Here is a 22,034-nt window from a genome sequence, read left to right as displayed (position 1 = left end):
GGATTAGCTACCAGAGCCCACATTAAGCTGCAATACTCTGGGTTGTATTGTTCTATTACACACTGACTGCTACTGAATCTTTGAGGGACTTTTTCCACTACTTACCATGTTATGATTTCTTTGTCATACTAATACAAAGAGAACCAAGTTTCAATCATTATGGTGTGAATTGCTATGGTAACAGCTAACCTCAGCAATGACAATGAGTATTGATGTTCTGCTCTTCAACTTCTGGTGGTTTGTAGAGAAACAGTTTTAGTCAGATGAAATAAGTTTTATATCCTGGTTTATCAGCATCTATTACTCTAAAAGTCTACTCAAAACCTTGTGACAATGTTTCCTGTATCTGGAAAGGCTCTATTTTCATTCACATGGTGAAGTTACAAAAAGACAACATGTTTTCTGATTGTCAAACCTTGCTTCACCTCTTGACTCGACTCTTTTTACTTCATGACCATAACTCAGTTAGTCGTACCTCTGCCTCTGAATCAAAGGGTTCAGAGCCGTGCGCAATAGTCAAGCCTAGCAATGCATGGGTGCTGAAGGAGGATTATGCAGTCTTTCAGATGAGCCCCAACTGCTCTCTGTAGTAAATGTAAAGATGCCATGGCACCACTCTACACACAAGCGTGGTAGATGTTTGGAACTCGCTTGCATATATAGCAGTGGATACTGGATCTGTTGATAATTTAAAATCTGAGATAGATGTATTTTTGTGAAGCAAAGTTATTAAGGGATATGGACCAACAGCAGGTGTGTGGGGAGCGGCAAGTTCTGGAGCGCAAGTTTTCAGTATTATTGAACATTGTCAAGGACCATAGCCTTTGCAGTATCAGCGATTTCTTGATATCACATGGGGTGAATTGAATTGGTTGAAGATGCTGGGGACCACTGGAGGTGAATCATCCACTCGGCACTTCTGGCTGAAGATTGCTGCAAAATTCCAACTGGAAATTCACGACTATGCTGCTATCTCTGCTGGATCTGTGCTGCCGATGTGAGAGATGGTGAAGGTGGTGTCTGAGACATTGTCTGGTATGATTTTGTAAGTATAACTGTATCAGGCTGTTGCTTGAGTAGTCTGTAAGACAGCTCACCCAGTTTTGACCCTAGCCCCCAGATGTTAGTAAGGAGGAATCTACAGGAGATATTGTCTTCTCCGATGCCTACGTCAATGTTAATGGTCCGTCTAGTTTAATGTCTTTGTTGGGACTTCGTAGCAATTGATACAAGAGAATGGCTTGCTAAGCCATTTCAGAGGCTGTTGAAAGTCAACCATATTGTGTTGTGTCTGGAGTCATACGGTGGATGGTAGATTTCCTTCCCTGAAGGACATTTTCCCAAAGCCAGATGAGTTTTTCCCAACAATCATTTCATGGCTATTATAGATTCTTAAATTCATATATTTATAATTGAATTTAAATACCATCTACCATGGTGGGATTCCAAGCCATGTCCCCAGAACATTAGTTAACTTTCTATATTAATGATCTAGCGATCTCACCACTAGACTATTGCTTCCCACCATTGACATTAATTGTTGGGGATCATGGCCCTGGACCAAGACCAGAAGGCAGCTGAGTCTGTGGGAGGGATTCCAGTATTCTGAGAGCCAATAGTGACAAAGTAAGAAGGGACAGCTAAGTCACGGTGCAAACTATTAATAAACAACCAGACATGCCACATGACAACAAATGCCATACATTATCAAGTCGGTAGATTCCTATTAACCTTGACAGCCATTTTCAGGCTGAAGAAAAGCTTATTTTCACCTGCAAGGGATACCCAATATAATAGAATAAGTATATCTGTTTAAGTCATTCTTTCTTTCCTTATCCTCCAATTTTTCCCTTGTTCTGTCTGTTGATTGATACAAATTATAACGCTCACTGCACTGAAATTTTCTCTCTTGGTACTCACCAAGCCTCAGATCTGTGTCTGACATAATTTCCCCTATTTTATATTTATCCACATTAAGACTTCCTTCACTCATTTTATCATTCAGTTTTCAAACCTGCCTGATGTCCTGCGCTATCACACGCCATTTGTTTGAAGAACAGAGTAAATACCTCAGTTCTGCAACAAAATTAGAAACTGCTTGGTAAAAGGCTTATCATCTTATGTGTGAAACATGACAGCATCTTTAGTGTTGTTGGACACATAGGTTTTATAAATTGCTGGAACAGTCCAGTTGCATTCTGGTAGCTGCCTCAACAAGAAATGTAGTTCCGAGGTTACAAATCTATTAAACTAACAAACTTTTGTACCTCACTCCTCCTTCTGTTCAATTAGATCCAAATCTGGAATAAAAAACAGAAAATGCTGGAAATATTTGACAGGTCGGGCAACATCTGTGGGGAGAAATAGAGTCAAAATTTCAGGTTCACAATGGCTTCAAATCAGTTGTTGTAGTATTTTGCTTTTCAAACAAAATCTGCATGTTCAGTCTGAATTTTCACTCCTGGGTAGTGAATGTAGAGTTGGGGCAATTTCTGACTCTGAAGGCCTAGTCCAGGACTTAAGTGCCCCAGAACTTCGATTTTCCATTTCAGGGTGCAAGATAAGGTGGGGATGTTTGGAGGAGAGGGCAGCTGCTCGGGTGCCCAGAAATCATGGTGTGTCATCCCAGAAAATGTGCAGAGGCTGCCGAATTTTGGGGTGGGCTGGATAGAACACCAGCTTCAGTGCAGCAGCACTTTGTCAAAGGTTTTTCAGAAGTCGATAAAATAAATAGTGGCTCTCCTGACCTCAGCCCTCACAACACCCCCCACCACATCATCCCAAAAACACCTCATGCCCCATCCATGCCAACCCACGTTACCTCATACCCTTAGCCCTCCAGTGTATGTCCCCTCAAACCCTCCAGTCATGTAATTCACCTGTATTCATTCCCCAATCACCCTTCACCTTCTTTAGCAACCATTGCCCTCCACTCACCCAAAGCCCTTTCAAACCCCACAGCAACATAGAGCCAACTTAAGTCAACCATGCACTATCAACCATTTACACTGACCATGTTCAGACTTTAGTACCTATACCAAGATAAGACCAAATAAAGTTTTCAGGTGTCTCTTGAAGGATTCACTATCTCTAAAATATATCACATCTGGCTTCCTTTAATTCCTTGTAAAACTAAGCACTGGAATTCATAGTTCTGTTTAGAGAGCCCATAACAGGTTGGTTCTATCAATCAAACTGCGAGCACAGAGCACCCCACTGTGAGAATTGAAGGTTGTGAAATCAGTCAAGCAATCCTATTCCTGCAATATAGACTTTAGGTCTATTGCAGAAGACAGAGTGAAATAGCAAACTTTAAAAAAAAACAATGCAGCCATTTTGTTGTCAAATTGTCAAAGGTCAGGAGTTTTAAATGCCTTGACAAACTCCCTTCAACAGATCTGTCTCTGTTGCCAGTTCCTTTTAACAGTTTTGTTGACAGATCCATTGTGATTATGCCACTTAGGCACTTCATTGTTGCTAAAATTAGCCCTTGACATCAGGTGGTAGTGAGCAGGGAGCAGATGGCTGCAGTCAAATCAGCACCTTACTATCACCATACCATCCCCTTGCTTGTCACTGCCACAACTAGATTCTCTCTTCAATGCAAGGAAAACTCTCCAGCACTTCCCACATTAAAGTGTATCTGCTTCAAGCTATCAGTAAGACACAGTTAGTTCCCTACCCATTATTCTCAAATAATATGACATTTCTCTTAAAGTTTGCCTGTTCTGCAATTGACTGCCCTATTCTGTCAGATCCTTGCACGTACCTTACTGACAGCTATTAAGCTGTTTAGCAAGCCAAGCCAATCTTCCCATCACAACTCACTCTCCCAGTAACTATTACTGGTCAATGATATAGCATCCATTCACCGACAACTTAAGATTACTGTCGTTTAAAAGGAGAAAGAGATAAAGCTAACCACTTCATCAAATTAACTTTCATTTTAGTCAAGGGTATGAAATTTACTCACAAATACCTAAATACTAACATTGATTAAGTTTAAAAATATTAAAGCAGCACAGTTATATTCAGAGGTCCTTTGAAACAGGAGCTGGATGAACATATGAGGGAGAAAGGAAAAGAAGGTGATGCTGAGAGGTAAAGAGGGCTGGGAGGAAGCTCGTGTGGGCCATAACTACAAGGCCGTGTTTCTTACTTTGAGAAAATAAAAATTAGACTGGACTGGAGGCAGGATACTGTTTTATACGGGCACCTCGTCATCTCTGTGAATTATGGATGGGCAATTTTGCCCACACTTGAGCCCCAACACTCCTGTTTCCCAAAACCATTGTTGTGAAAATGGAAGCTGCCATGTTTGAAAGGTGAAGCTGCTGGATCTCAGCTTCTGTAGATATTTTCACAGCAACAGTCCAAATGACTAACGTTGGGCCACAAAGGTGGTAAGAAAAAGTCAAGTTACTATAGACCAGTGAGCCTGACACCGATCGTGGGCAAGTTGTTGGAGGGGATCCTGAGGGACAGGATGTAATGTATTTGAAAAGGCAAGGACTGATTAGGGATAACCAACATGGTTTTGTGTGTGGGAACTCATGTCTCACTAACTTAAGTTGTATCAAGAAGTAGCAAACGGATTGATGAGGGCCGTGCAGTTGACATGATCTATATGGACTTCAGTAAGGCGTTCGACAAGGTTCCTCATGGTAGACTGGCTAGCAAGGTTAGATCACATGGAATACATGGACAACTAGCCATTTGGATACAGAACTTAGGCTCCAAGGTAAAAGACAGAGGGATGGAGGGTTGTTTTTCAGACTAGAAGCCTGTGACCAGCAGTATTCCATGAGGATTAGAGCTGGGTCCAATTCTTTTCATTTTTTCTATAAATGATTTAGAGGTGAACATAGGAGGTATAGTTAGTTCGTCTGCAGATGACACCAAAATTGGAGGTGTTGTGGATAGCAAAGAAGGTTACCTCAGAGTACAACGGGACCTTGATCAGATAAGCCAATGGGCCAAGGAGTGGCAGATGAAGTTTAATTTAGATAAATGTGAGGTGCTGCATATTGGAAAGACAAATCAGGGCTGCACTTATACACTTAATGGTAAGGTCCTGGGGAGTGTTACTGAACAAAGAGACCTTGGAGTGCAGGCTCATAGTTCCTTGAAAGTGTAGACGCTGGTGGACAAGATAGTGAGGAAGGCATTTGGTATGCTTTCCTTTATTGGTCAGTGCATTGAGTATAGGAGTTGGGAGGTTATGTTGTGGCTGTAAAGGATGTTATTTAGGCCACTTTCGGAATATTGCATTCAATTCTGGTCTCGCTGGAATAGGAAGGATGTTGTAAAACTTGAAAGGGTTCAGAAAAGATTTACTAAATATTGCCAGGCATGGAGGGTTTGAGCTATAGGGAGAGGCTGAACAGGCTGGGACTATTTTCTCTGGAGCGTCGAAGACTGAGGGGTGACCTTATAGAGGTTTTTAAAATCATGAGGGGCATAGATAGAATAAATAGACATGGTCTTTTCCTCAGGATGGGGTGTCCAAAACTAGAGGGCATAAGTTTAGGGTGAGAGGGGAAAGATATAAAAGAGACCTAAGGGGTAACTTTTTCACGCAGAGGGTAACACATGTACGGAATGGCCTGTCAGATCAAGTATTGGAGGCTGGGACAATTACAATATTTAAAAGGTATCTGGGTAGGTATATGAATAAGAAGGCTTTTGAGGGATATGGGTCAAATGCTGGCAGGTGGGACTAGATTCTGTTAGGATAGCTGGTCAGCACAGACGAGTTGTACTGAAGGGTCTGCTTCCATGCTGTACATCTCTACGACTCTGTGGCTTATACTTTTAATACTTTGTGAACTGATCACAGATGATCAATGTTTTGATGCTGTATTGTGTGTTACATGGTGGAATACAGGGTATAAGACCATAAGACCATAAGAAAATGGAACAAGAGTTTGGCCCCTTAAGCTGAGTCCACCATCATGGTTGATCTGACTCTCTTCATGTTCACTGTCCTGGCCTTTTCCTGACTGATTTGCCGACTGATCAAGCATCTATCTATCTCAGCCATAAATTCACACGAGGAGTCTGCCCCCACTGCTCTCTGCGTCAAGACTTCCAAAGACTCACAACCCCCTGAGAGGAGAAATTCCTCCTCACTTGGTGTGGCACAGTGGCTCAGTGGTTAGCAATGCTGCCTCACAGCTTCAGGGACCTGGGTTCAATTCCTGCCTCAGGTGACTGTTTCTGTGGAGTTTGCACATTGTCTCTGTGGGTTTCCTCCCACAATCTAAAGATGTGTAGGTCAGGTGAATTGGCCATTCTAAATTGCCCATTGTGTTAGGTGCATTAGTCAGGGATAAGTGTAGGGTGGTTTGCTCTTTGGAGGGTTGGTGTAGACTTGTTGGGCCAAAGGGCCTGTTTCCATACTGTAGGAATTCTAATCTCAGTCTTAATTTGGCACCTCTTTATTCTGAGACTATGCCCTCTAGTTGTAGACTCCTCCCATGAGAGGAAACATCCTCTCAGCTTTTACCCTGTCAAATACCTTAAGAACCCTTTGTATTTCAATGCGATCACCTCTCATTCTTCTGAATTTTATGAGCAGTTGCACAGGGGACCCACTAACAATGTGAAACATAGAGAGGTGACCTGGAGTAAGCACACAGTAGTGCTCAGATATCGACTGAGACTCGCTCACTCTTTGATCCCAGAGAAAATGAAGCCCCCTGCCTTCCCACAGTTGCTTTTGCTACTTTTGGCAGTTGCTATGGCAATGCTCATAATGAATACCATGCAATTCCAGAAGAACAGTAGATTGCAATGTCAGAGTGTGAATGATGGGAAGAGAATCATTTCCTCAAGTTCAGATGCAATGATATAATAATCAGTCCCATGCACTCATTATTTTTGATTACTAAAGAAACTGCCTGATCTATTAGGCTGTCATCTGTGAGAGGATGCAAGATGGTTCGTGGCTAGCATGGGAAGGCTAGTTTCATGTAGTTAATGAGTGGTGACATTGTTATTGAATGCTTAACTATGTGATGGCATCCAGCATTACCAGAACTCAATCTGCAGGAAATCGCTAGAAAATTAAAGTGTAAAGTTTTCTTGCATAAATATAATTTCAGCAGACTTTAGTATTCAGCTGGGCGAAAGCAACACCTGAGGATGGATCATCTACTTCTTAGAACCACTGAGGCCAGGCAGAGCTCAAGAAATAAGGAGTAAAATTACCTCTTCCCCAGATTGTGTTTCAACCCCAGCAACAGATTTCCCAGGTGAGCTATCCTATGGTGCCTCTGAGGGTCAGTATCAATGAGTGGAATGTAGGTTAGCATTTTCCATCACGTTCCGGAAATTTGGTAGTAGCGGGAAGTAGGAAATGAGTCGAGATGCCTTTCTACACTGGAAGTTACAACTGACCTCGCATATACCCCTCAATATTTGGAACAGGCATGTTTGTCCAGGCAAGTTAATGATAAGAGTACAGTAATATATGTGTTATCTAATGAAAACGTCTTGAATCCAGTGTTAAAAAGTGTGGCGCTGGAAAAGAACAGCAGATCAGGCAGCATCCGAGGAGCAGGACAGTCGACATTTTGGGCATAAGCTATTCATCAGGAATGTGGGGAGTGCCCATGGGGTTTAGAGATAAGTGGGGGGGGGGGTGGGGCTGGGGGGAAGGTAGCTTGGAAGGCGATAGTTGGAAGAAGGTAGGGAATGATGGTGATACGTTGGTGCAGAGGGTGAAGCGGATAGGTGGGAAGGAAAATGGAGAGATAGGACAGTTCAAGAGGGTGGTGCCGAGTTGGAGGGTTGGAACTGGGATAAGGTGGGGGGAAGGTAGATGAATAAGCTGGTGAAATCGACGCTAATGCCATGTGGTTAGAGGGTCCCAAGGCGGAAGATGAGGCATTCTTCCCCCAAGTGTCAAATGACTTGGATTTGGTGGTGGAGGAAGCCCAGGACTTGTATGTCCTTGATGGAGTGGGAGGGGGAGTTGAAGTGGTCGGCCACAGTGTGGTGGGGTTGTTGGGTGTGTGTGTCCCGAAGATGTTCCCTGAACCATTTCACAAGCTGGCATCATGTCTCCCCAATGCAGAGGAGACCACATCAGGAGCAATGGACACAGTAGGTGATGTGTTTGGATGTGTAGGAAAATCTCTTTCAATGTGGAAGGATACTCTGAGGCCTTGGATGGAGATGAGGGGGGAGGTGTGGGTACAGGTTTTACATCTCTAGTGGTGGCAGAGGAAAGTGTCGAGTGCAGAGGGTAGGTTGGTGGCGGGGGGAAGTATGGACCTAACGAAGGAGTCGTGGAGGGAATGGTCTCTGCGGAACACAGATAGGGATGGGGAGGGAAATATATCTCCAGTGAAGAGGTCTGACTGTAGGTGGCGGAAATGGTGGAGGATGATGCATTGTATCTGGAGATTGGTGGGGTGGAACGTGAGGACCGGGAATGGGGTTCAAGGGTGGAAGTGAAGGAGATGCACTGGAGGGCATTGTTGACCACATGGGAGGAGAAATTGTGGTCCTTGAAGTGGAGGCCATCTGGGATGTTCCGGAGTGGAATTGCTCCTCCTGGGAGCAGATGCGGCAGAGGTGGAGCAATTGGGAGTAAGGATTTTACAGGAGGGATGGTAGGAGGAGGTGTAGTCCAGGTAGCTATGGGAGTCAGTGGGTTTGAAGTAGATGTCCGTGTTGAGTCAGTCACCGGAAATGGAGATGAAGAGGTCCAGGAAGTGGAGAGGGGTGTCCGAGATGGTTCAGGTGAACTTGAGGTCAGGGTGGAAGGTGTTTGTGAACTGTTCCTCCACTTTCCACACCTTTGTCCTTGAAAGCACCCTCCTTACATCCAGTGTTACTAATCCAATTCATGTAAATATTCATGGGCAGCCCAGGCTAGTGCAACTGATTGGAAAGGTAATATTCTTGAGTAAAGAGGTGGATGATCAACAAATAAGTGCAGCTGTGTAGGCCCTGCACCTCTGTCATGTACCCAAGGCAGATGACTTCCTTCAGTAGCCTTCATAATAAATTTTAATGACCACAGCCTAAGACAGAAGCAGAGGCCAGCACTTGGGATACAGGTGTGTGCAAAAATCAGAAGGGTTACTCCTACCTTAGATATGTATGGAATATAGGCATTGCTGGCTGAGTTAGCATTCATTGCAAATCCGAAATTGAGAAGATACTGCATTCTTGAACCACTGCAGTCCACACCACATCAGAGATACCCACAATCTGTTAGAAAGAGAATCACATTTTGACTCAGTGACACTGAATGAGCATTTTTCCAAGTCAGAATGTTGAGTGGCTTGGTGGGAGACTTGCAGATGATGGTGTTACCATATATCTGCTGCCCTCATCCTTCTAGGTAATAGAGGTCATGGGCTTGGAAGGTGCTGTTGAAGGAGCCTGGGTGAGTTTCAGCCATGCATCTAGATGTTGCATACAGCTGCCATTGTGCATCAGTGTTAGAGGCAATGAATGTTTAAAATGATGGATGTGGTGGCAATCAAGTGGGCTGCTTTGACCTGGATGATACTGAGCTTCTTGAATGTCTTTGGAGCTGTGGCAAGTGGGGCGTATTCTATCACTCCTAATTTGTGCCTTGTAGATAATCTGGGGAGTCACGAGATGCATTACTTGCCACAGTGTTCCTAGCCTCTGAACTGGTCTTTCAGCCAATGTCTATGTATGGCTAGTCCAGTCGAGTTTCTGGTCAATAGTAACCCAGAGAACATGAATAACTTGGAATTCAGCAATGGTAATGTAATTGAATTTCGAGAACAGATTGTTAAATTTTCTCTCGCTGGTGATGATCTTTCCTGGCATTTGTGTGGCATGAATGTTACTTGCCACCTTCCAACTAAAGCCCAGATGTGGCATGGAATGCTCCAGTATCTGAGGAGTCATGAATGGTGCTGACAACAGAAGGAAAGTCATTGATAAAGCAGATGAAGATGTTTAGGCCCATTTTATCTTCCATTTAAATTTTTGTTTAAATTTAAATTAATCTCCAAGCACACTTTTTCAACCACTAATGGGATACGGCATTCATACACAAATGAATAGAACTTGATGTAACATCAATTGGTAGTTAGCAGTCTCACATCTAAGTCATAAAGTCATGTGTTCAGGCTCCACTGCCGACTCTTGAATCCACTAGCAGGAAGTGAGAACTGCAGACACTGGAGATCAGAGTTGAGAACATGGTGCTGGAAAAGCACAGCAGGTCAGGCAGCATCCAAGGAGCAGGAGAATCGATGTTTCAGACATAAGCCCTTCATCAGGAATCCTGATGAAGGGCTTATACCTGAAATGTCGATTCTCCTGCTCTTTTGATGCTGTTTGACCTGCTGTGCTTTTCCAGCACCATGTTCTCAAATTGAATCCATTTCAGTACTGAGGGAGTGCTGCAGTGTTGGTGGAATTTCAGGGCAGATGTTAAACTGAAACTCCCATCTTTCAGGTGGATGTGAAAGGTCCTGCAACATTCTTCAAAAGAAGAGCGTGGGAGACTCCCCCTTGCCTTAGTCAATATTTATCCTTAAGTCAGCACCTCAGATGATCTAATTTCATAATGCTGTTTGTGGGAACTTGATGTTTGCTATCATGATTCCTATAAAGTATCTGTAAACACATTTAAAACATATTTAATTGGCTGTGTCGTGCATTGTGCATTCTGAAAGGCACTATGCAAATACAAGGTTTTCTATCTTTGATGTAAAAAACCAAAGCATGTTAAAAGAAAATATTGTCTTTTCTAATTTTAAACCTGTTTGTTTCATATTATTACATTAGTTTGATTTGTTCGCCCTCTGCTTAACTCTAATCATTTTCAATTTGTTTGACAAAGCATTTAAGTTTCATTAAAGCAGCTAAATTACCCGCTTTAATGATAAGTCTAATTATCTTACGTCCTTCCCTTAGAATCAGAGAGACCAGAGCAAGAATGGACCATTCTGTCCTTTGAGCCTGCTCACCCATTTAATATGATATGGCTTAAACTCTATTTCAACATTTTCAATTTCTTCCTGTTCTCCTTGATGCCTTTAATATCTGAAACAGGATATTTGCACATCAGTCACTCTTAGACTGTGAGCGTGAATTGACAGCAACATCACAGTGTCATAACTTCCATCTCCATCTGGACAATCTGGGAAGCACTTCAATGTCAGATGGCAAATTGAGAGATCGTTCTCACTGTCATCAGTGGGCGTAAAGCAGATGGTTTTGGTTAAGCGGTCCATTGTATATCCCATTCATTTTGCCCCTAAATCAGGCAGGACCATCAGCCATTGATTTTTAAAATTACTTGTCAGGGTAAGAAGTCATCTTAAGCTGCTCATTAAGATCTGAGCCCCATCGATTCCACTCATTCCATGTCAAACCACATAGTACATCGGAAAATGTACCCCAGCAGATAGCCACACTGTTATCACACGCTCATCATTGGGACACTCATGGTTAACGCTCCCACTTTTCACTGGTCGACACCTATAGGAACAGAATGGCACCTGGCTGGCTGGTTCAGTGACACCAACAGCATGGGTTCAATTCCTGCACCAGCTGAGGTTCCCATGAAGGTCCCACCTTCTCAATCACTCCCCTCAGCTATGCAGTGGTGACCTGCAGGTTGAACCATTAGCAGTCACCTCTCCTAATGAGGCAGCAGCCTTATGCTCTTAGTGTCATAGAGTCATAAAGATGTACAGCATGGAAACAGACCCTTCAGTCCAACCCGTCCAAGCCGACCAGATATCCCAACCCAATCTAGTCCCACCTGCCAGCACCCAGCCCAAATCCCTCCGAACCCTTCCTATTCATATACCCATCCAAATGCCTCTTAAATGTCTTCTGGGGCTATGATGGTTTTGCATCATTGATGTTAACAGCAACAAGTTGACAATTCCTTCCCTCACTCAGCCGGTGGGGTTGGGTAACTGGCTGAGCTGGTTTTATACTGAGGAAAGGTCACTTGACCTGAAATGTTAACTTTGATTTCTTACCACAGACCTGTTGAGCTTTTCCAGCTATTTTTGTCTTTGATTTTATACTGTATTTTTGTGGACAAGATACACCCAAATAGTTTCCTATATTGTTGGGGGAGATGTCAGTGTGAGAACAGCTTAGTGAGAAACAGCTTCTGGATGACAGGTGTCCAAAACTACACGGGGAATGTTGCTAGTGCTGTAACATTTGCTGTGTCCAGCTGTTTCTTGATATCATTGAAGAGTGAATCGAATTAGCTGAAAACTGGCAACTCTGATGTTACCAACATCAGGAGAAGATGAGAAGGAACATCCTGTATATACCATAGGCTCAACATAAAATTCTTCATCTCCTGGAGTGTTCATGTAGCCAGTTCTTGGATATAACATTGTTCTTTGAATAGGTGAAGTTAAGATTCTGAAAACATAGACAGTCACCTCTTGTTACATTTACTGAAAATAAAGGCAGTAAAATTAACAAATGTTTAAAACCCTGAAAATCTTGACCCAATCCAATTGTTTTGACATGAAGCATTCTATCAGCACCTTAGTGTAGGATTTGTGTGATAATAGTGTGCATTCCTTCAGAGGTCTTTGTTGTATGACTTTCCCAACCCATTTAAGTTCCTAAATGACAACTATTATGTAATTCTGAAAGTGAACGTGCAGGGTCAGGTATTATCTGCCTACGGAACCTTTTAGACTTACAAGGCACAGGGGCCGTAGAAATATTCTTTAGGGGCTCAACACTCCAGCGATCAATGGCAGTGATATGTGAGAGGTACAATGATTAATATTAGAAGCTGGTAAACGAGATTTAAATGCTTTTCTTCAACTGTCTAAATTGAAAGTAAATGCTTTCCTGTCAAAGTGCATAAAAAAGATCTGTTTCCCAGGTCACAATGCATTTCAGGCCACGTCAAAACCAAATAATTGGTTGTCATTCTGTAGTCTGAATAGTGAAATATATCTGGCGGGGTACTACTGCGAGATCTAATTGGTGTCATCCTGGGTCTCCGAAGAAATTAGTTTGCTTTACTTGCTCCATTATCTTTTACTGGTAATTTTGTCATGCAAGAATATTGCACTTTAGGTGGTTGTCAGAGAGATGGAGTTTTTAACCTTTTTAAGAGTTAAACTTTGGTTGGGGGTGATGGGTTAGGAAGGCAGCTATAAATATCAGGCCACACAAGGTGCATTTCTGGTGCTAGACCTGTACTGGAAATAAGAAGGTAATGAGGTTTGACTGACAGCTCATAATCCAGGGTCAGCTAATTTACTGGTCGCCTCCTGACGCTCTGTATTTTGTATAGCCAATGAAACGGTCTATTCGACCAGACAGTTCAATATTTATGATGAAAATGCCATCTAAGTCATCAACAACAACAATTTACATTGATACACTGCCTTTACCTTCATAAAACATCCCAAACAAGTTTACAGGAGTGTTATCAAAAATAATTTACATTGAGCTCCATGAGCAGGTGGCCAAAAGATTGGTCAAAAACCTGCATTATGGAGAAAAGAACAAGAGAGGATTAAAAGAGGAATTGCAGAGCTTTGAGCCTAGCCAGTTGAATCAGGGGCACCGACCTATCAATAAATATGAATGTAACATTACAGTCAGTTTGGTACTACCACAAACCTTCCTGCTTGGTGGCTGCCCAGCATCAGCTTACACAGCCTTTACAGACTCTCTGCCGCACTGCACGCTGCCCCCGAAGCGACTGTGGAGGGGACGAGACTGGAATGTGCCTATGCAAAGGAAGTCTGGAGAGGAATGCAGTGGTGTTTGTCAAGGTTCGTCCCGAGCAGCTCCAAGTCGCAGGACTCTACGGCCTGTTCCCCGGGACGCACACCAAGACGAACATCAACTGTGCCTGGAGGATCATCAACTCGGTGAAAGACGCTCTCTGGGTGGTCCGAAACCTACTGATCTTCCAGCTGAAGGAGCTGATCCCGACTGAGTGTTGCAGACTGGCACATTCCAAGGTCCAGGACAACGTGTTGAGGGACGCGCTGAAGCTTGGAGCAGCTGCCGCCAAGGCGCGGTGGGGAAAGGCCACTGTGTAAGGTCTGTCTACCTAAGAAGAACAGGGGGCCCACTCAGTAATCGGGCCCCGCTGACACCTCAGCTAAATACCTAGATGGTCAATGTCCAGACTTGTACATACAAATTATTAATTCCGATCTCTGTATATAAAGAAATGGAATGTATACATGTGTATGGCATGACCAATTGTATAGATATCAAAATAATTTCATGAATAAAGTATATGTTTGAAATTAAAAAAACTCAGTTACTCAATGAGTTGGATGAATTTAAGTGTGTCATTATTCTTATTCTGGAAGCACATGAGGGAGCTATTTTGAACACAACAAAACCTGACAAACAGCAATGAGAGAAGTGACTTTATTTTGGCAGAATTGCTTGAGGGGCAAATGTTGGACAAAATAATGGGAATTGTAGCTTAATCCTGCTTCCTTCTGATTCAGAGACAAGAGTTCGACTTTGGACCAAGTTTTCAGTGCATTAATTGGATTGATTCTTGCTAACATATATTTTACATTGAAAGAAACAGTTTTAAAGGAACTCAAAATTACTGGAACGGGTACCTTACAAAATGAAAGATCATAAGACTGATCACTCCCTCTCCAAACAATCTTATATTAATCCTCCTTCGAGTTGACCGTGTCTATTTGCACAAATTCAAAAGCTTTAAAATAACTTGGTGATGCTAATCACACACAAGTTCTGAATAACCATACACAAACAAATTACTTTTTCTGTTGTTTGGAACAGGTGGTTTTATTTGCAAAAACCTATTGTATCTTTCTCAATGTTCTATGAACCAGCAGAGAATTACACCAACTGACAACCTGACATCATTTCCCTTCTCTGCTGCATTGTGTAGTTTTTTTCTTACTCATCACGCTCAATATAGAATAATTTATTGGTATTTTTCCCGCACTTTCTCCTCAGCGGAAATATTCAAAATAATCATAAAATGTTAAAAGTTAGAAGATAGACCATTTTAGGTCTATCACAACTAATTGTGTGATCTACATAATGATGCAACCAATAAATATTTTACATAGCTCCACGCAAGCTGATGTATTTTGTAGCAATAATAAACGGAATATGATTGTGGCAAGATTGCTACAATTTTGCCCTGCAGATATTGAGAACAGACAACATCCACGATGGTTTCTGTAATGTGACAAGGTGAGGCAGGTATCAGAGAAGTAACAGCACAGAACAAGGCTATTCAGCTCATTATGCCAGAGCTGCTGATAGCTCTTCACCTGAAGCTATCTGCTAGAGTCCCATTTTTCTGCTGTGCAACTTACCCTTGGATTTGTTGAGGTGAACGGAAAGGTAATGCAGCTGAGGTTGTGGCAATTGAAAGTCATGTTACTTGTCTGTTGTGCCTCTGTTTGTCAGGCAGGGTGGTTAAAGATTGTGTTTGACAGTCAGAGAGATTAGAAGTGATCAGTAGCAACGTTTATTAAAATCTGCATATTTGAATTTCCTTCCGTGACTGGAAGGAGTTGCTGCTGGGCATTTTGGAAAACTATTGAAGAAAGTGAAAGCTCAAGATGTGGTGTGTATCAGTAAGGGATGGAAGGTGAGATGGTTAGCTGGCTAACAGGAAGTGGAGAGAAGCTGTAAATAGGTAATTTTCACATTGGCAAGATATAACAAGTGATGCACCACGGGGGTCAATGCTGGGGCCTCAACAGTTTAAAATTTATATAAATCGTTTGAATAGTGATTTACTAGCCCTGGAGAAGGTTTCCTAGCCTAATACCTGGAAGGTATAGTTGCCAGATTTGCTGATGACACAGATATAGATTGGAAAGTAAATTGTGAAGAAAACACAGGGAGGTTACAAAAACATGCAGAGAAGTTAAGTGATTGGGCAAAGCTCTGACAAACAGAGTATAACATGAGACAAATGCAAACATGTCTTTTTGGTAGAGAGAATAAAGAAGACACATATTATTGAAATGGTGAGGGATTGCAAAGCTCTGAGATGTAGAGGAAGCTGTTTTGTTTATTCTTCTGTGGGATGTGGGCATGGCTGGCTGGCCAACATTTGTTGCCCATCCCTCATTACCCTAGAGAAGGTGGTGGTAAGCTGCTTCTTGAACCACTGCAGTCCAACTGCTGTGGGAGACCCACAATGCTCTTAGGGAGGGAATTCCAGGATTTTGATCCAGTGTGCATGCAAAAGAATAAAAGGTTAGTGTGTTGGTATGAGGCAAAAAAAACTGCAGATGCTGGAATCCATGGTAGATAAGCAGAAGGCTGGAAGAACACAGAAAGCCAGGCAGCATCAGGAGGTGGAGAAGTCAAAGTTTTGGGTGTAACCTTTGGTACAGCAGGGAAAGCAAATAGAATGCAATTGCTTATAGTGAGGAGGACTGAATACCAAAGTAAGAACACAATGCTTCTGTTATACAGGCACTAAAAAGACCACACTACTGGGGTACTGTGCATAGTGCTGATGCCTTTATTTAAGGATGGATATAAATGCTTTGGAGGCACTTTGGAGAAGGTTTGCCACACTAATACCTGGAATGGGCTGCCATCTTATGAATAGAGATTGGAAAGGCTAGACTTGTATCCACTGGAGTTTCAAAAAGTAAGAGAAGACTTGACCCTAATTGGGTCTTGACAGGGTGGAGATGGAGAAAATGTTTCCTCTTATGGGGAAATCTAGTTCTATGGGTCGCTTTAAGAATTCCTTTCCTGGGGAATTGTAAGTCTTTGGCACCCTCCTTGAAAAGGTAGTGGAAGCAGAATACTTGAATATTTTGAAAGCAGTGGTAGATAGATTCTAGTTCAGCAAGGGGTTGAAAGATTATTAGGGATTGATGGAAATGTGGATGTGAGGTTACAGTCAGATCAGCCATGGTTTTATTGAAAGGCACAGCAGGCTCGAGCGGCTGAATGGCCTCCTCCTGCCTCCAATTGATATGACTGTATATTGTAACTTGAATTCATTAATATCACCACAGACACGGACAAGCATGCCCATACCAGAGCTGATCACTGTGGAAAAGAATCATCAGAGCTTGATTCTGTATGTTAACAAAGAGCAGTCGTTATCCCCGCTGCCCTCTGGTCAATAAATACTAACGTAGCTAGCGATGTCCACATTCTACGAATGAATAAAAAGAACCACAAGGGAGGAAAGAGACCTGAGCCTGCCATTGCACAGTCCATTTCAGTGAAATAACTTTCCACAATTTCTATTTTTGATTCTGATTTCCAACTTCTGCAGTTCTTTTGATTTTTACTATTGGATTGTACTATCACCATATTCACATGAAATTCTCACATCACATTCCTGTCTGCGTTGCTTCAGTGGTTGCATTGATTTTGTTCTCAGAAAGGAATTGCTTTGTTAAAAATATATGCACAGACTGGAATGAAACTGCAAAGCGTTAAACACTTGGGCTGGCATGGTGGGTGGCTCAGTAGTTAGCACTGTTGCCTCACAGCACCAGGGATCCAGGTTTCATTCCAGCCTCGGGTGACTGTCTGTGTGGAGTTTTCACAATCCGGGTGCCCCGGTTTCCTCCCACAGTCCAAATCTGTGCAGGTTAGGTGGATTGGCCATGTTAAATTGCCCCATAGTGTCCAAGGACATGCAGGCTAAGTGGACTAGCCTAGGTAAATGTAGCCTTGTGAGGATAGGGTAAGGATCTGGGTTAGGATCCTTCTTTGGAGGGTTGGTGTGGACTCGATGGTCTGACTGGCCTCTTTCTGCTCTGTAGAGATTCTATTCTTCTCCCAATAATGCAGAGGAATTAAATTCTCGCATGTTTTCACTGTAACAGTTTTGAGGCAGTTAGATGACAATGATTATTAAGAAGCTGAAGAAGTGTCTACATTGGAACATTGACCCGTTTCCAAAATCCTTGCTTGCCCTTAGAAGCCAAGTAGGAATGCCTCCTGGGGATAAGTCGCGATTATGAGTTCACCCAACTGAAACAATTTAAATGATTTCATTTATGGTTCATGATAGAAAAACATGAAGAGAGCTGAAGTGCAACAATTTCAGGCCAATATGTCTCATATAAGGCGAGTAATATTTTATTGTTCCATAGAATGTGCATGTCACTCACAGTCCCAGCATTCATTGCCTATTTCTAAATGTCCTTGAACTAGTATGTTTGCTCAGCCATTTCAGAGTCACGTGAGAGTGAGCCATTTTGCTAAAGATCTGAAGTCTCCCGACCTTACCTGGTCTCAACAGGTTGCCTTTGCTCAAGGATACTTGTGCACCCAATGGAATTTTACAGCAATTGATGATAATTGTCATGGCCACCATTACTGAGGTTTTTTTTTAACTTGAATTTGAATTCCACCAGCTGTGGGAATTGAACCATGTACTCAAAGTATTAACCTAAGCCTACCCAGTGACAGTACTGCAATGGCCACAGTTCTCCATTAATTGTTAATTGTAATGAATGATGTGATGTACCATCTCTCTTCTCGGTATTTACTAAAACATTGACAAGGATTATTTCATTGCCAACAGAAACTGCTGGAAACACTCAGCATCTCTGCAGACAAAGCAGAGTTAATTTTTCGGGTCCAGTGATTTATTTCTGATTTCCAGTATCCGCAGTTCTTTTTTTAAAATTATTACTTCATTGCCTTTCGTTATTAACTATCTGCCCCAGGGAACTGCACAAGTTGTGAGAGGTATGTGATACCAGAGGAACTGCAGTATCAGGACTAGCTCAAGCAAATTGTTAGTTCTTTCTTCAAAGGTTGCGTTTTACTGCTAGCTGAATATAAAAAGGTAAGAACAAGTTAGGTTTATGTCAAAACTTTCTAAGTATTAAGAACTGGGAAAAAGTAACTTTGCATTAACATTCCATCACAAATATTGTTTTCTTCAACTCATACAAAAGGAAATCATTCTAAATTTAATCTTTCACGGCACTTTTAAATGCTGAGTCTTCTATGCCAGTGAGACTTTTTCGTCCTGCCCTACATACACAGTATGCGAGCCATAATTGATTTCATAATTCCAGTGCAACCTTTCAGTGATAATTAATATTTTATTACATCAGATTTTATCTCTATTGAGGCAGTGTATTGAGCTGAACCAAAGAGTGATGGTGAGTTATTGACACGATGAAAGTTCTCTGTAATGAGTTATGGTTGAGGGAACACAAAGCACATTTACAGTATCTAGGTAATATTCTGCAGCAGTCTATTACAGATCTAATCCCAATAGTGAAGGGATGGGGCAGAATTAAAGCCACAAATTCTGAATTATAAATGTGAGAAAATGTGCAATTTAATCTTACAGTATGAGACATGGACAAATGAAATACAAATTGCCCGAGCAATAAGTTTCCTTATGGTCAACTTCATTGTAAAATATTTTGAGGAGCTAAATTATATGGTCATTGGAAAATGTGTCTGCAATTTCAGCATTCTTCAGTGTTCATAGAATCCCTACAGTGTGGCAGCGGCCATTCGGCCCATTGAGTTCACATCGACCCTCTGAAGAGCATCCCACTCAGACCCACCTCCTCATCCTATCCCCGTAACCCTGCATTTCCCATAGCTAACCCACCCATCCCTGGACATTATGGGCACTTCAGCACAGCCAATCCACCCAGCCTGCACAGGTTTAGACTGTGGGAGGAAACCAGGGCGCGGAACTCCATGTACACATGGGGAGAATGTGCAAACTCACACAGACAGTCACCTGAAGGTGAAAGCAAACTCAGATCCCTGGTGTTGTGACGCAACAGTGCTAACCACTGAGCCACATGCCACTCCTTTGGCAGCCATTTCATAAATTGACACCATGCAAATACTCTGGATGTTGTTTATATTTTTAAGAGAAGGGAACTTGTAGGGTAGCAATTGTAACTGTTGACAAAACAAAACTAGAATCTTGTCAGATGCACATATATTAGGGGGGTTGCAGGCAGGAAATGTAGGATATTCCACTGTCAGAGGATCCTTACTAATATCTTTCAGATTTGACTGAAAGATTTTGTTTTCTTTTGTCACAAACCAAGACTCTCTGGACTCTCAGGATCTGAAAGAGTCCATGGCATTATTTGAAGGGTGCTTTCCGAGTGCTGGGCAGTATTTAGCCCTCAATAAAATTCACTAAGCACAAAGCTCAATAAACTGAGCTAACCTTTGACAAATTGGCAGCCTCATCGGACAACATTGCATTCGTTTCTACACTTAACTATAGTCCTTCATTGGCTACTCAGAGGATGTGGAAGATGCCATACTAATGCAAGTTGCTTTTATCTTTACTCCTTAAGAGTTTCAATCACTGTTACATTTTTATTTCTTGCTTTTTTGCTGTGAGGAGCTAAGACGGGGGTTGGATTTTACCAGGGAGCAAGGGGTTAAATGGGCAAAATTGGAGATGTTTTGGGGAACCCAACTTGAACTTATCGAATTCCAGGGTTTACTGAGACTGCCCAAGGTAGGTGCAGACAATCCCTTGGGTTAATAGATGTGAGTTCCCAGCCTGTTGGTTATGGATACGCTCATCAAATATTCACCCCCGGACTTGCCACCATTTGAGATAGGGTCTCACTACAACTGACGCCATGATAATGGACCATCTCAATTCACTGTGCATCCAAGACTACCCACATTGTGACAGTCTCTGGAGACTAACGCAGTAGCCCCTATTAAAAGGAAATTAATCCTTGAAGGAAATTTACACTACAAATCTTTCACACAAAGATGGGAGCACTGCTATCAAATATTTGAAATATTTCTTATATTTCCTCTATATTGGGGAGACAGGCCGCCTACTTGCGGAATGTTTCAGAGAACACCTCTGGGACACCCAGACCAACCAACCCAACCATCCCGTGGCTCAACACTTCAACTCTCCCTCCCACTCCACCAAGGACTTGCAGGTCTTTGGACTCCTCCATTGCCAGACCATAGCAACATGACGGCTGGAGGAAGAGCATCTCATCTTCCGCCGAGGAACCCTCCAACCACAAGGAATGAACTCAGATTTCTCCAGTTTCCTAATTTCCCCTCCCCCCACCTTGTCTCAGTCCCAACCCTCGAACTCAGGATATTCCACTGTCAGAGGATCCTTACTAACATCTTTCAGATTTGAAAGATTTTGTTTTCTTTTGTCACAAACCAAGACTCTCTGGACTCTCAGGATCTGAAAGAGTCCATGGCATTATTTGAAGGGTACTTTCCAAGTGCTGGGCAGTATCTGGCCCTCAATAAAATTAGCTAAGCACAAAGCTCATTAAACTGAGCTAACCTTTGACAAATTGGCAGCCTCATCTGACAACATTGCATTAGTTTCTACCTTCCTAACCTGCAATCTTCTTCCTGACCTTTCCGCCCCCACCCCCACTCCGGCCTATCACCCTCACCTTAACCTCCTTCCACCTATCGCATTTCCAATGCCCCTCCCCCAAGTCCCTCCTCCCTACCTTTTATCTTAGCCTGCTTGGCACACTCTCCTTATTCCCGAAGAAGGGGTCATGCCTGAAACGTTGATTCACCTGCTCCTTGGATGCTGCCTGACCAGCTGCGCTTTTTCAGCAACACATTTTCAGCAATATTTCTTCTAAACCTAATTCGAACCTGTATTCTTTGGAGCAGAATGTCAATTTGCTCGAGCACTTCAACCAGACTAATAATTTCGTTAAAAATCATTGCTCAGTGAAATGACTCCAAATCCTAATGGAATTCACCAGGCTGTTTTTTTTTTAACAAGGCTACAATGAACAAAACTGGGCTCTTATGCTGTTGTAATGTTAAACAATAAACCATTTTCATATAGAGGAATATTTGCTAAATGTCAAAATGCAATGACATTTTTGATTTAGTACACATGATGTGCATTGAATTTGTAGTTGCCTCAATGAGCCAAAGGTGGCCATGTAAATTTTTTGTTCAGAATATTTCAAATACATTGATGTTTAAGCAGTTTAATTAACAGCAAATTGGCTTATGGGATGCTCAGTATAAACATAGTATAAGAGAAAGTGAGAACTGCAGATGCTGGAGAT

General features: G+C 42.3%; 1 protein-coding gene across 5 annotated transcripts in view; it reads left to right on the top strand.

The window, feature by feature from the left end:
• The window catches only part of LOC122548881 (receptor-type tyrosine-protein phosphatase mu-like), a 701,186-nt gene that overhangs the window by 410,826 nt on the left and 268,326 nt on the right, over window positions 1-22,034 (top strand). The gene's annotated exons all lie outside the window — the stretch shown is intronic.

This window comes from Chiloscyllium plagiosum, chromosome 4 (assembly GCF_004010195.1).
Source record: "Chiloscyllium plagiosum isolate BGI_BamShark_2017 chromosome 4, ASM401019v2, whole genome shotgun sequence".
In the NCBI taxonomy this organism is placed as follows: domain Eukaryota; kingdom Metazoa; phylum Chordata; class Chondrichthyes; order Orectolobiformes; family Hemiscylliidae; genus Chiloscyllium; species Chiloscyllium plagiosum.
The sequence above is the reverse complement of the archived record's forward strand: the minus strand, read 5'-3'. Positions and strand labels throughout refer to the sequence as shown.